At 44.0% G+C, this 12,703-nt stretch overlaps 1 protein-coding gene across 1 annotated transcript in view; it reads right to left on the bottom strand.

The window, feature by feature from the left end:
- LOC139391805 (electrogenic aspartate/glutamate antiporter SLC25A13, mitochondrial-like) overlaps nt 1-12,703 on the bottom strand; it is a 98,314-nt gene that overhangs the window by 72,443 nt on the left and 13,168 nt on the right. The window lies entirely within an intron of this gene.

Genomic DNA, 12,703 nt, shown 5'->3' with positions numbered 1-12,703 from the left:
ATACTGTATCACTGAAGTACAGTAAAACTCCATGTACAATACACCAATGGTTTACCTGGTCATACTGCTACCGCAGCTCCTACCTGGACATACTGGTACCACAACTCCTACCTGGACATACTGGTACCCCAGCTCCTACCTGGAAATACTGGTACCACAGCTCCTACCTGGACATCCTGGTACCACAGCTCCTACCTGGACATCCTGGTACCACAGCTCCTACCTGGACATACTGGTACCACAGCTCCTACCTGAACATACTGGTACCACAGCTCCTACCTGGACATACTGGTACCACAACTCCTACCTGGACATACTGGTACCACAACTCCTACCTGGACATACTGGTACCGCAGCTCCTACCTGGACATACTGGTACCACAGCTCCTACCTGGACATACTGGTACCACAACTCCTACCTGGACATACTGGTACCACAGCTCCTACCTGGACATACTGGTACCACAACTCCTACCTGGACATACTGGTACCACAGCTCCTACCTGGACATACTGGTACCACAGCTCCTACCTGGACATACTGGTACCACAACTCCTACCTGGACATACTGGTACCACAGCTCCTACCTGGACATACTGGTACCACAGCTCCTACCTGAACATACTGGTACCACAGCTCCTACCTGGACATACTGGTACCACAGCTCCTACCTGGACATACTGGTACCACAGCTCCTACCTGGACATACTGGTACCACAGCTCCTACCTGGACATACTGGTACCCCAGCTCCTACCTGGACATACTGGTACCACAGCTCCTACCTGGACATAATGCTGCTCTGCCACCAGGTCATTGTGCAGTCCTATATATGACATGTAGAGCTGCTCTGCCACCAGCATGAGGTCATTGTGCAGTCCTATATATGACATGTAGAGCTGCTCTGTCATCAACATGAGGTCGTTGTGCAGTCCTATATATGACATGTAGAGCTGCTCTGCCACCAGCATGAGGTCATTGTGCAGTCCTATATATGACATGTAGAGCTGCTCTGTCATCAACATGAGGTCGTTGTGCAGTCCTATATATGACATGTAGAGCTGCTCTGTCATCAACATGAGGTCGTTGTGCAGTCCTATATATGACATGTAGAGCTGCTCTGTCATCAACATGAGGTCGTTGTGCAGTCCTATATATGACATGTAGAGCTGCTCTGTCATCAACATGAGGTCGTTGTGCAGTCCTATTGTGTTGTGCAGTCCTATATATGACATGTAGAGCTGCTCTGACACCAGCATGAGGTCGTTGTGCAGTCCTATATATGACATGTAGAGCTGCTCTGTCATCAACATGATGTCGTTGTGCAGTCCTATATATGACATGTAGAGCTGCTCTGTCATCAACATGAGGTCGTTGTGCAGTCCTATATATGACATGTAGAGCTGCTCTGCCACCAGCATGAGGTCGTTGTGCAGTCCTATATATGACATGTAGAGCTGCTCTGTCATCAACATGAGGTCGTTGTGCAGTCCTATATATGACATGTAGAGCTGCTCTGTCATCAGCATGAGGTCGTTGTGCAGTCCTATATATGACATGTAGAGCTGCTCTGTCATCAGCATGAGGTCGTTGTGCAGTCCTATATATGACATGTAGAGGTTGTTGTGCAGTCCTATATATTTGACATGTAGAGCTGCTCTGCCATCAGCATGAGGTCGTTGTGCAGTCCTATATATGACATGTAGAGCTGCTCTGCCATCAGCATGAGGTCGTTGTGCAGTCCTATATATGACATGTAGAATTCACAAAGAGATCATGTTACAGATAGTGTATTGTATTCAAATTGTGCTGTATTATTGTATTACTGTATTACTGTATTACTGTATATTCCGCATACATATCTTACAGTACATTGTGATTTTCAGACTTGCATTTACCTCTACAATAGTTGCTGTATTGTTGTGAATGAGATGCTGTAACAAAAGTAAAGAACAAGTACATATTTACCTGTTTTCCCTACGGAATGTTTGCACAATTGATGACACTGTGGACCTGTTTACATTAGGCTGTACTCTCCAACCAGCCTCTTCCATTGTCAGACCATGGTTTATAACACTGTGGACCTGTTGACATTAGGCTGTACTCTCCAACCAGCCTCTTCCATTGTCAGACCATGGTTTATAACACTGTGGACCTGTTGACATTAGGCTGTACTCTCCAACCAGCCTCTTCCATTGTCAGACCATGGTTTATAACACTGTGGACCTGTTGACATTAGGCTGTACTCTCTGACCAGCCTCTTCCATTGCCAGACCATGGTTTATAACACTGGACCTGTTAGGCTGTACTCTCTGACCAGCCTCTTCCGTTGTCAGATCATGGTTTATAACACTGTGGACCTGTTTACATTAGGCTGTACTCTCCGACCAGCCTCTTCCATTGTCAGACCATGGTTTATAACACTGTGGACCTGTTGACATTAGGCTGTACTCTCTGACCAGCCTCTTCCATTGCCAGACCATGGTTTATAACACTGGACCTGTTAGGCTGTACTCTCTGACCAGCCTCTTCCGTTGTCAGATCATGGTTTATAACACTGTGGACCTGTTTACATTAGGCTGTACTCTCCGACCAGCCTCTTCCATTGTCAGACCATGGTTTATAACACTGTGGACCTGTTGACATTAGGCTGTACTCTCTGACCAGCCTCTTCCATTGCCAGACCATGGTTTATAACACTGGACCTGTTAGGCTGTACTCTCTGACCAGCCTCTTCCGTTGTCAGATCATGGTTTATAACACTGTGGACCTGTTGACATTAGGCTGTACTCTCCGACCAGCTTCTTCCGTTGTCAGATCATGGTTTATAACACTATGGACCTGTTTGCATTAGGCTGTACTCTCCGACCAGCCTCTTCCGTTGTCAGATCATGGTTTATAACACTGTGGATCTGTTGACATTAGGCTGTACTCTCCGACCAGCCTCTTCCGTTGTCAGACCATGGTTTATAACACTGTGGACCTGCTGGGCTGTACTCTCCGACCAGCCTCTTCCATTGTCAGATCATGGTTTATAACACTGTGGACCTGTTGACATTAGGCTGTACTCTCCGACCAGCCTCTTCCATTGTCAGATCATGGTTTATAACACTGTGGACCTGTTAGGCTGTACTCCCTGACCAGCCTCTTCCATTGTCAGACCAGATCATGGTTTATAACACTGTGGACCTGTTAGGCTGTACTCTCCGACCAGCCTCTTCCATTGTCAGACCATGGTTTATAACACTGTGGACCTGTTAGGCTGTACTCTCTGACCAGCCTCTTCCGTTGTCAGATCATGGTTTATAACACTGTGGATCTGTTTACATTAGGATGTACTCTCTGACCAGCCTCTTCCATTGTCATACCATGGTTTATAACACTGTGGACCTGTTAGGCTGTACTCTCTGACCAGCCTCTTCCATTGTGGACCACAATTGCGGCTGATTTCATCAGGGACTCTTACTCTATGCTTTCTACCTCTTCCTCTTTTATGTCTTCCCCTAACACCACCACCACGCATTCTTACACATCTTCTTATTTATCTTCCACGAGCATGTAGCTATTGTTCAGAGTTGTGATGTTCCTCCATGTTCACAAATGGTAGTGATTGTGCTGTGTGCAAGCTCCATATATATGCTTCCAAACTTGATTGGTTGATTTGTAAGATTGTGATTCCTATTTCATTACTATGTCACCTGGCAGGTAATTTGCCAATTTAGCAGACCTTACAAACATTCCATGTCATTGATATTTATTGAATATACATGTATGTCTGACTGATTTTGATCATTGGATAGATAATTTTGCATGTGATGGTTCACAGTGAAATCATGTTTAGAAGTTGTGGAAGAGTATGACAATTTCACTGAGAATCAACTCATCAGTTTTGATCAGCCATGTGCATGTAGATATTGTGCAAATTGTAGACAATCTTACTTAATCTTTTGCACGCGTGCCAAAACATGTGTCATTTGCTTAAATTAATAAGAAATTCAAATCCGGTGTTAACAAGATACTAATTGTTCAGAGATATGAACTTATTGTTTTGAAAAAATATATTCTCATTTGAGAATTGAGCCAAAGCTATTGAGAAAAACTGTAAATCACACAGGCATAGATACCATTTAAATCACACAGAGACAGGCATAGGTACCATTTAAAACACACAGCGACAGGCATAGATATCATTTAAATCAAATCAAATGTATTTATATAGCCCTTCGTACATCAGCTGATATCTCAAAGTGCTGTACAGAAACCCAGCCTAAAACCCCAAACAGCAAGCAATGCAGGTGTAGAAGCACGGTGGCTAGGAAAAACTCCCTAGAAAGGCCAAAACCTAGGAAGAAACCTAGAAATCACACAGACAGGCAGAGATAGCCTTTAAATCACACAGAGACAGGCAGAGATAGCCTTTAAATCACACAGAGACAGGCAGAGATAGCCTTTAAATCACACAGAGACAGACACAAATAGCCTTTAAATCACAAAGAGACAAACATACACTACATGACCAAAAGTATGTGGACACATGCTCGCCGGACATCTCATTCCAAAGTCATGGGCATTAATATGGAGTTTTAAATGGTCCCCACTTTGCTGTTATACCAGCCTCCACTCTTCTAAAGACGCTCCACTAGATGTTGGAACATTGCTGCGGGGACTTGCTTCCACTCAGCCACAAGAACATTAGTGAGGTCAGGCACTGATGTTGGGCGATTAGGCCTGGCTCGCAATCAGTGTTCCAATTCGTTCGATGGGGTTGAAGTCAGGGCTCTGTGCAGGCCAATCAAGTTCTTCCACACCGATCTCGACAAACAACTTCTTTATGGAACTTGCTTTATGCACGGGGGCATTGTCATGCTGAAACAGGAAAGGGCCTTCCCCAAACTGTTGCCACAAAGTTGGAAGCACAGAATTGTCTACAATGTCATTGTATGCTACAGCGTTAAGATTAGAGGTTGGCCGATTAATCGGAATGGCCGATTAATTAGGGCCGATTTCAAGTTTTCATAACAATCGGAAATCGATTTGCCGATAAAAAAAATAATAATATTTTTTTTTAAATGTATATACCTTTATTTAACTAGGCAAGTCAGTTAAGAACATGTTCTTATTTTCAATGACAGCCTAGGAACGGTGGGTTAACTGCCTCGTTCAGGGGCAGAACGACAGATTTTCACCTTGTCAGCTCTTGCAACCTTACAATTAACTAGTCCAACGCAATAACAACCTGCCTCTCTCTCGTTGCACTCCACAAGGAGACTGCCTGTTACGCGAATGCAGTAAGCCAAGGTAAGTTACTAGCTAGCATTAAACTTATCTTACAAAAAACAATCAATCATAATCACTAGTTAACTACATATGGTTGATGATTTTACTAGATATTATCTAGCGTGTCCTGTGTTGCATATAATCTGACTGAGTATACAAGTATCTAAGTATCTGACTGAGCGGTGGTAGGCAGAAGCAGGTGCGTAAACATTCATTCAAACAGCACTTTTGTGCGTTTTGCCAGCAGCTCTTCCTTGTGTGTCAAGCATTGCTCTGTTTATGACTTCAAGCCTATCAACTGCCGAGATGAGGCTGGTGTAGTGAAGTGAAATGGCTAGCTAGTTAGCGCGCACTAATAGAGTTTCAAACGTCACTCGCTCTGAGCCTTCTAGTAGTTGTTCCCCTTGCTCTGCATGGGTAACGCTGCTTCGATGGTGGCTGTTGTCGTTGTGTTGCTGGTTCGAGCCCAGGGAGGAGCGAGGAGAGGGACGGAAGCTATACTGTTACACTGGCAATACTAAAGTGCCTATAAGAACATCTAATAGTCAAAGGTTAATGAAATACAAATGGTATAGAGGGAAATAGTCCTATAATTCCTTTAATAACTACAACCTAAAACTTCTTACCTGGGAATATTGAAGACTCATGTTAAAAGGAACCACCAGCTTTCATTATGTTCTGAGCAAGGAACTGAAACGTTAGCTTTCTTACATAGCACATATTGCACTTTTACTTTCTTCTCCAACACTTTGTTTTTGCATTTTTTAAACCAAATTGAACATGTTTCATTATTTACTTGGGGCTAAATTGATTTTATTGATGTATTTTATTAAGTTAAAATAAGTGTTAATTCAGTATTGTTGTAATTGTCATTATTACAAATGAATAAATAAAAATGGGCCGATTAATCGGTATCGGCTTTTTTGGTCCTCCAATAATCGGTATCGGCGTTGAAAAATCCTAATCGGTCGACCTCTAGTTAAGATTTCCCTTCAATGGAACGAAAGGGCCTAACCCGAACCGTGACAAATAGCCCCAGAACATTATTCCTCTTCCACCAAACTTTACAGCTGGCACTATGCACTGGGGCAGGAAGCTTTCTCCTGGCATCCACCAAACCCATATTTGTCTGTCAGCCTGCCAGATGGTGAAGCGTGATTCATCACTCCAGAGAACACGTTTCCACTGCTCCAGAGTCCAATGCCGGCGAGCTTTACACCACTCCAGCCAAAGCTTGGCATTGTGCATGGTGATATTAGGCTTGTGTGCAGTTACAGTTGACCGGGGCAGCTCTAGCAGGGCAAACTGGCTTGTTGGAAAGGTGCCATCTTATGACAGTGCCATGTTGAAAGTATAGGTCGACCGATTAAACGGCCGATTAATTAGGGCCGATTTCAAGTTTTCATAACAATCTGAAATCGGTATTTTTGGGCACCGATTCTCCTCTCTCCCCTGTCCTCTCCTCTCCTCTCTCCTTTCCTTTCCTCTCTTCTCTTCTATCCTCTCCTCTCCTCTCCTCTCTCCTTTCCTTTCCTTTCCTCTCTCCTCTCCTCTCTCCCCTCTCCTCTCTCCTTTCCTCTCTCCTCTCCTCTCTCCTCTCCCCTCTCCTCTCCTCTCTCCTTTCCTCTCCTCACTCTGCTGCTGTGGGGTGACTCTTGTGTTTCTCTCACCAGCCCAAATCCCCCATTAAGGCACTCCAGGGGATACACACACACAAACTGACTGGCTAATCACCTAAGTGGTCACTATTTCACAACACACACACATACACACGCAGCTTCCTCCTCTGTGGTCCACAGAGACAACAGACAGGCTCATGGGAAGACTCCTGTGGGGCTTTGAAATTAAAAGCCATTATCACTACCTGTGACCACACGTCTGGTGAGACACACTGTAAACAAACCTCAAACACAATACCGCTTCGTCATGGCTCATACTACAAATACCAAAATTCAAACAACTGTAAAACTACAATAAACATATGCTACTTACTGACTATATTTGAGTCAATTAGAGATATTATTGAATAATACATTCATATGGATTTTGGGACTTCCTCTCTACCATTCTTTATCATAAGAATAGCCTGCAACACAATATTCAAAAAGTAATGCACATCAAAATCTGTTAGCATGTATTCCTGCGTCTAAGTGTTTGTGACTGACATTTAGAGGCTGATAACATAACAGGCCTCCGGCTACACTCACCAACCCCAGAGAACACTTTCAGGAGATTGACACCTACAAAAAGCTTAATAGAAAGGGGGAGAATTGCTATTGACATTTCTCCCAAAAGAGGTGTAATCCGCAAAACAGGTTTCAGTGAGAGCAGGGTGTCAACAACACTTTCTGCATATGAGCTCGCCATTTAAAGATCAATTAGGAAAATCATCATTAGGGGTGGTTATACTAAATGTACTGAGGAGGTCCAAAATGGAAGCCATCCAAAGGAACATATTGCAAATAAACATAAATAACTTGTGAAAGAGACATTTTCATAATCAGAATTTTTTTCAGTCGTTTTTTTTTTTTTACATTCTGATGAATAGGTTCAAATTGGGGGGTGGGGGGGTGGGGACTACCACAGAGAAAACATCAAATGAAAAGAGAGCTGGAGCAGTATAGTCAAAAGAAGAGAAGGGTGGGAAAAATATCCCTGAGTTACAGAGACTGGAGCAAGACAACACTAAGCAGAGTTAGGAGCTGCCTGCCACAACCACATGGAACAACAGAACAATTGTGGCCCAAAATGTAGCAGTTTACGGTTTTAGCCGCTTTTAGCCTGTTAAAACGTAACTTATTACAACTGTGAGTGTTTTAGAGACATGGTTTTCATTTCAGGAGGAGAGATGAACGACCAATACCCAGACTACCACGGCATATACACTTACTTCAATTGTCTCTGGATTGGATGGAATAAAAAACATTTGACGAGCCACCTCTGTTTTGGGTTTCAATACGAGAGGCATTGGCGTCTTTCCCGCTGTTTAAGGTCTTTAAACAATGGAATACCTGCAGGAGAAATACTGTACAGATTCCCTCGAACTGTTCCCTCTGGTTCCGATCAACACAAACCAGGTTAAAGTCATTACTGACCCTTAAAGCTACAGACTGGGATTCAGGTTTTTTGCAGCTACGTATGTGAATATCAAGCGTTGAAATTACCATTGAAAACACAACCCAAATCGTAGACTGTAGCTTTAAAAAGCTCAGACATAACATGACAAAGCCACTTTAATGCCCTCCATCCATGTTCAGTGTGCCAGCCAGCACATCTGACATAGCTATTGGCTACCATGTGCCACCTCTACGCATGGCATACATCACCAAACCACGCTATGTACACAACAATGTGAAGTCACTCAGCCCTTGGTTGGCATCCACGACACAAGAGGGTAAAAAGAATGTCTGCATCCCAAATCACACTCTAATGCCCTACATAGACGCACATCAAGTAATTCTGGAGAATCTCTGGCTTCCACAGTGACAGTAATTGGCGAGAGAGCCCTTATGAGAAATTTGCAGCGCGAACGTTTTCCGGGATAATCCCATCTTGTTTGCATCTGGCCCGTCATCATTATGGATGAATACAACACACATGTAAACACAAAGTATAAGGATGAGAAACCCCATAGAGAAAACCACTGAAAACTAACCTCATTATTTACAGTGCGTGTTGTATGAGAAGCATATTACATTTTCCGGTGATTAACTGTGAGATACATTACTTCAATCTGTATTATCTTTACCATTCACAACACAAATAGGAACATAATTTATAGTCTTTTCAAATAGCAGTGTTGTCAAATAATTGAGGAATATGAATAATAGCTTGTTAAAGTCTTAAAGATCTTCACTCAGGTCTCAGTGGGTTCATAACAGCACTGTTCTCCTCTACTACTGAGAACACACTTCAATCACAAGCCCTGAATTAAATAAATTGACTAAATGAACTGAGTGAAATAGGAAATGTGTATTTCATAGTTGAGCTATGAGCATTACTGCTGTACTCCTGGTATGAAGTATTGGAAACCAGTGGAGTGGAACTGGGCAGGCCATGAATGCAAAATACATTCTCTACTCTAACTGGCTGCACTTCACACAGACACACGCACATTAACACACACACACACACACACACACACACACACACACACACACACACACACACACACACACACACACACACACACACACAGACACAGACACAGACAGACACACACACACACACACACACACACACACACAGACACACGCACATTAACACACACACACACACTTACACAATATCAGTGTGTTCTTCACAGTGTGTAACCCATCTGGTCCAAGTTAAGTGTAACATAGAAAGCTCATTCAGATATAGTGAGTGTAGATGAAAACTTGGCACGGCCGACCACCCCACTCTCCCTCTCCTCCACTCGCCCTCTCCCCTGATTTCACGTCTAGACATCATATTGGAAAATGGCTCGCACACCACAAATACAGAAGGAATGCGGCAGCAGCACAGATTATACTACGGAGGAGAAAATGTACCCTGTTTTGGATAGAAGGGTATACAGTGGGGAGAACAAGTATTTGATACACTGTTGATTTTGCAGGTTTTCCTACTTACAAAGCATAATTTGTATCATAGGTACACTTCAACTGTGAGAGACGGAATCTAAAACAAAAATACAGAAAATCCCATTGTATGATTTTTAAGTAATTCATTTACATTTTATTGCATGACATACGTATTTGATACATCAGAAAAGCAGAACTTAATATTTGGTACAGAAACCTTTGTTTGCAATTACAGAGATCATACGTTTCCTGTAGTTCTTGACTAGGTTTGCACACACTGCCGCAGGGATTTTGGCCCACTCCTCCATACAGACCTTCTCCAGATCCTTCAGGTTTCAGGGCTGTTGCTGGGCAATGCGGACTTTCAGCTCCCTGCAAAGATTTTCTATTGGGCTCAGGTCTGGAGACTGGCTAGGCCACTCCAGGACCTTGAGATGCTTCTTACGGAGCCACTCCTTAGTTGCCCTGGTTGTGTGTTTCGGGTCGTTGTCATGCTGGAAGACCCAGCCACGACCCATCTTCAATGCTCTTACTGTGGGAAGGAGGTTGTTGGCCAAGATCTCGCGATACATGGCCCCATCCATCCTCGCCTCAATATGGTGCAGTCGTCCTGTCCCCTTTGCAGAAAAGCATCCCAAAGAATGATGTTTCCACCTCCATGCTTCACGTTTGGGATGGTGTTCTTGGGGTTGTACTCATCCTTCTTCTTCCTCCAAACACGGCGAGTGGAGTTTAGACCAAAAAGCTCTATTTTTGTCTCATCAGACCACATGACCTTCTCCCATTCCTCCTCTGGATCATCCAGATGGTCATTGGCAAACTTCAGATGGGCCTGGACATGCGCTGGCTTGAGCAGGGGGACCTTGCGTGCGCTGTAGGATTTTAATCCATGACGGCGTAGTGTGTTACTAATGGTTTTCTTTGAGACTGTGGTCCCAGCTCTCTCCAGGTCATTGACCAGGTCCTGCCGTGTAGTTCTGGGCTGATCCCTCACCTTCCTCATTGATGCCCCACGAGGTGAGATCTTGCATGGAGCCCCAGACCAAGGGTGATTGACCGTCATCTTGAACTTCTTCCGTTTTCTAATAATTGCGCCAACAGTTGTTGCCTTCTCACCAAGCTGCTTGCCTATTGTCCTGTAGCCCATCCCAGCCTTGTGCAGGTCTACAATTTTAACCCTGATGTCCTTACACAGCTCTCTGGTCTTGGCCATTGTGGAGACGTTGGAGTCTGTTTGATTGAGTGTGTGGACAGGTGTCTTTTATACAGGTAACGAGTTCAAACAGGTGCAGTTAATACAGGTAATGAGTGGAGAACAGGAGGGATTCTTAAAGAAAAACTAACAGGTCATGAGAGCAGACCTCTACATGTTCTGTAAGAAGAAAAACCTGCAAAATCTTCAGTGTATCAAATACTTGTTCTCCCCACTGTAGGTGGAGTAGGTCTATGTTGGTGGTTACGTCACTTAACTGTAATAGAAAACTAATTCCAGCGTGTTCTAAAATATACCCTCAGTGTTTCATTGATGACTAATCAGGTTAATATGGCTGGCTGTGTTGGGGAAACAGGACCAAGTAGAATCAGGTTAATATGGCTGGCTGTGTTGGGGAAACAGGATCAAGTTGAATCAGTTTAATATGGCTGACTGTGTTGGGGAAACAGGACCAAGTAGAATCAGGTTAATATGGCTGGCTGTTTTGGGGAAACAGGACCAAGTAGAGGAACCTGAGAGTGTGTATCAAGCCAAGGCTGGATAGGCATCCCCAACACTGAATACAGACACACACACATCATGGGCATCACACACACTGAATACAGACACGCACACATCGTGGGCATCACACACACTGAATACAGACACACACACCATCCGGCATCACACACAGCCTAAATACAGACACACACACTATCGGCATCACACACAGCCTGAATACAGACACACACACCATCGGCATCACACACAGCCTGAATACAGACACACACACCATCGGCATCACACACTTCCTGAATACAGACACACACACCATCGGCATCACACACAGCCTGAATACAGACACACACACCATCGGCATCACACACTTCCTGAATACAGACACACACACCATCGGCATCACACACAGCCTGAATACAGACACACACACCATCGGCATCACACAAAGCCTGAATACAGACACACACACCATCGGCATCACACACTTCCTGAATACAGACACACACACCATCGGCATCACACACTTCCTGAATACAGACACACACACCATCGGCATCACACACAGCCTGAATACAGACACACACACCATCGGCATCACACACTTCCTGAATACAGACACACACACCATCGGCATCACACACAGCCTGAATACAGACACACACACCATCGGCATCACACACAGCCTGAATACAGACACACACACCATCGGCATCACACACAGCCTGAATACAGACACACACACCATCGGCATCACACACAGCCTGAATACAGACACACACACCATCGGCATCACACACTTCCTGAATACAGACACACACACCATCGGCATCACACACTTCCTGAATACAGACACACACACCATCGGCATCACACACAGTCTGAATACAGACAAGGAGGTTATAGTAAAGGTCAAACACGAAAACTAATGTGGTTTCATTGACTTTGTCAGAAGAAAATTCCATACCATAATTAATATACAGGGTCTGAAGGCAAAATGAAAAAGACTTGACAGACAGATAGACAAAGTCGGACACGAATGGAGAGGATGAAATTGAGAGCGAGATAGAAACACTGACAGAGAGATAAAGAGGGAGACGCATATTTAAACGGACATCTGACTGACAGAGACACATTGACGTGGACAAAGAATTTGCT

Source organism: Oncorhynchus clarkii, chromosome 32, assembly GCF_045791955.1.
Source record: "Oncorhynchus clarkii lewisi isolate Uvic-CL-2024 chromosome 32, UVic_Ocla_1.0, whole genome shotgun sequence".
Lineage (NCBI taxonomy): Eukaryota > Metazoa > Chordata > Actinopteri > Salmoniformes > Salmonidae > Oncorhynchus > Oncorhynchus clarkii.
Note: the sequence above shows the minus strand (reverse complement) of the source record. Positions and strands in the feature narration are given on the sequence as shown.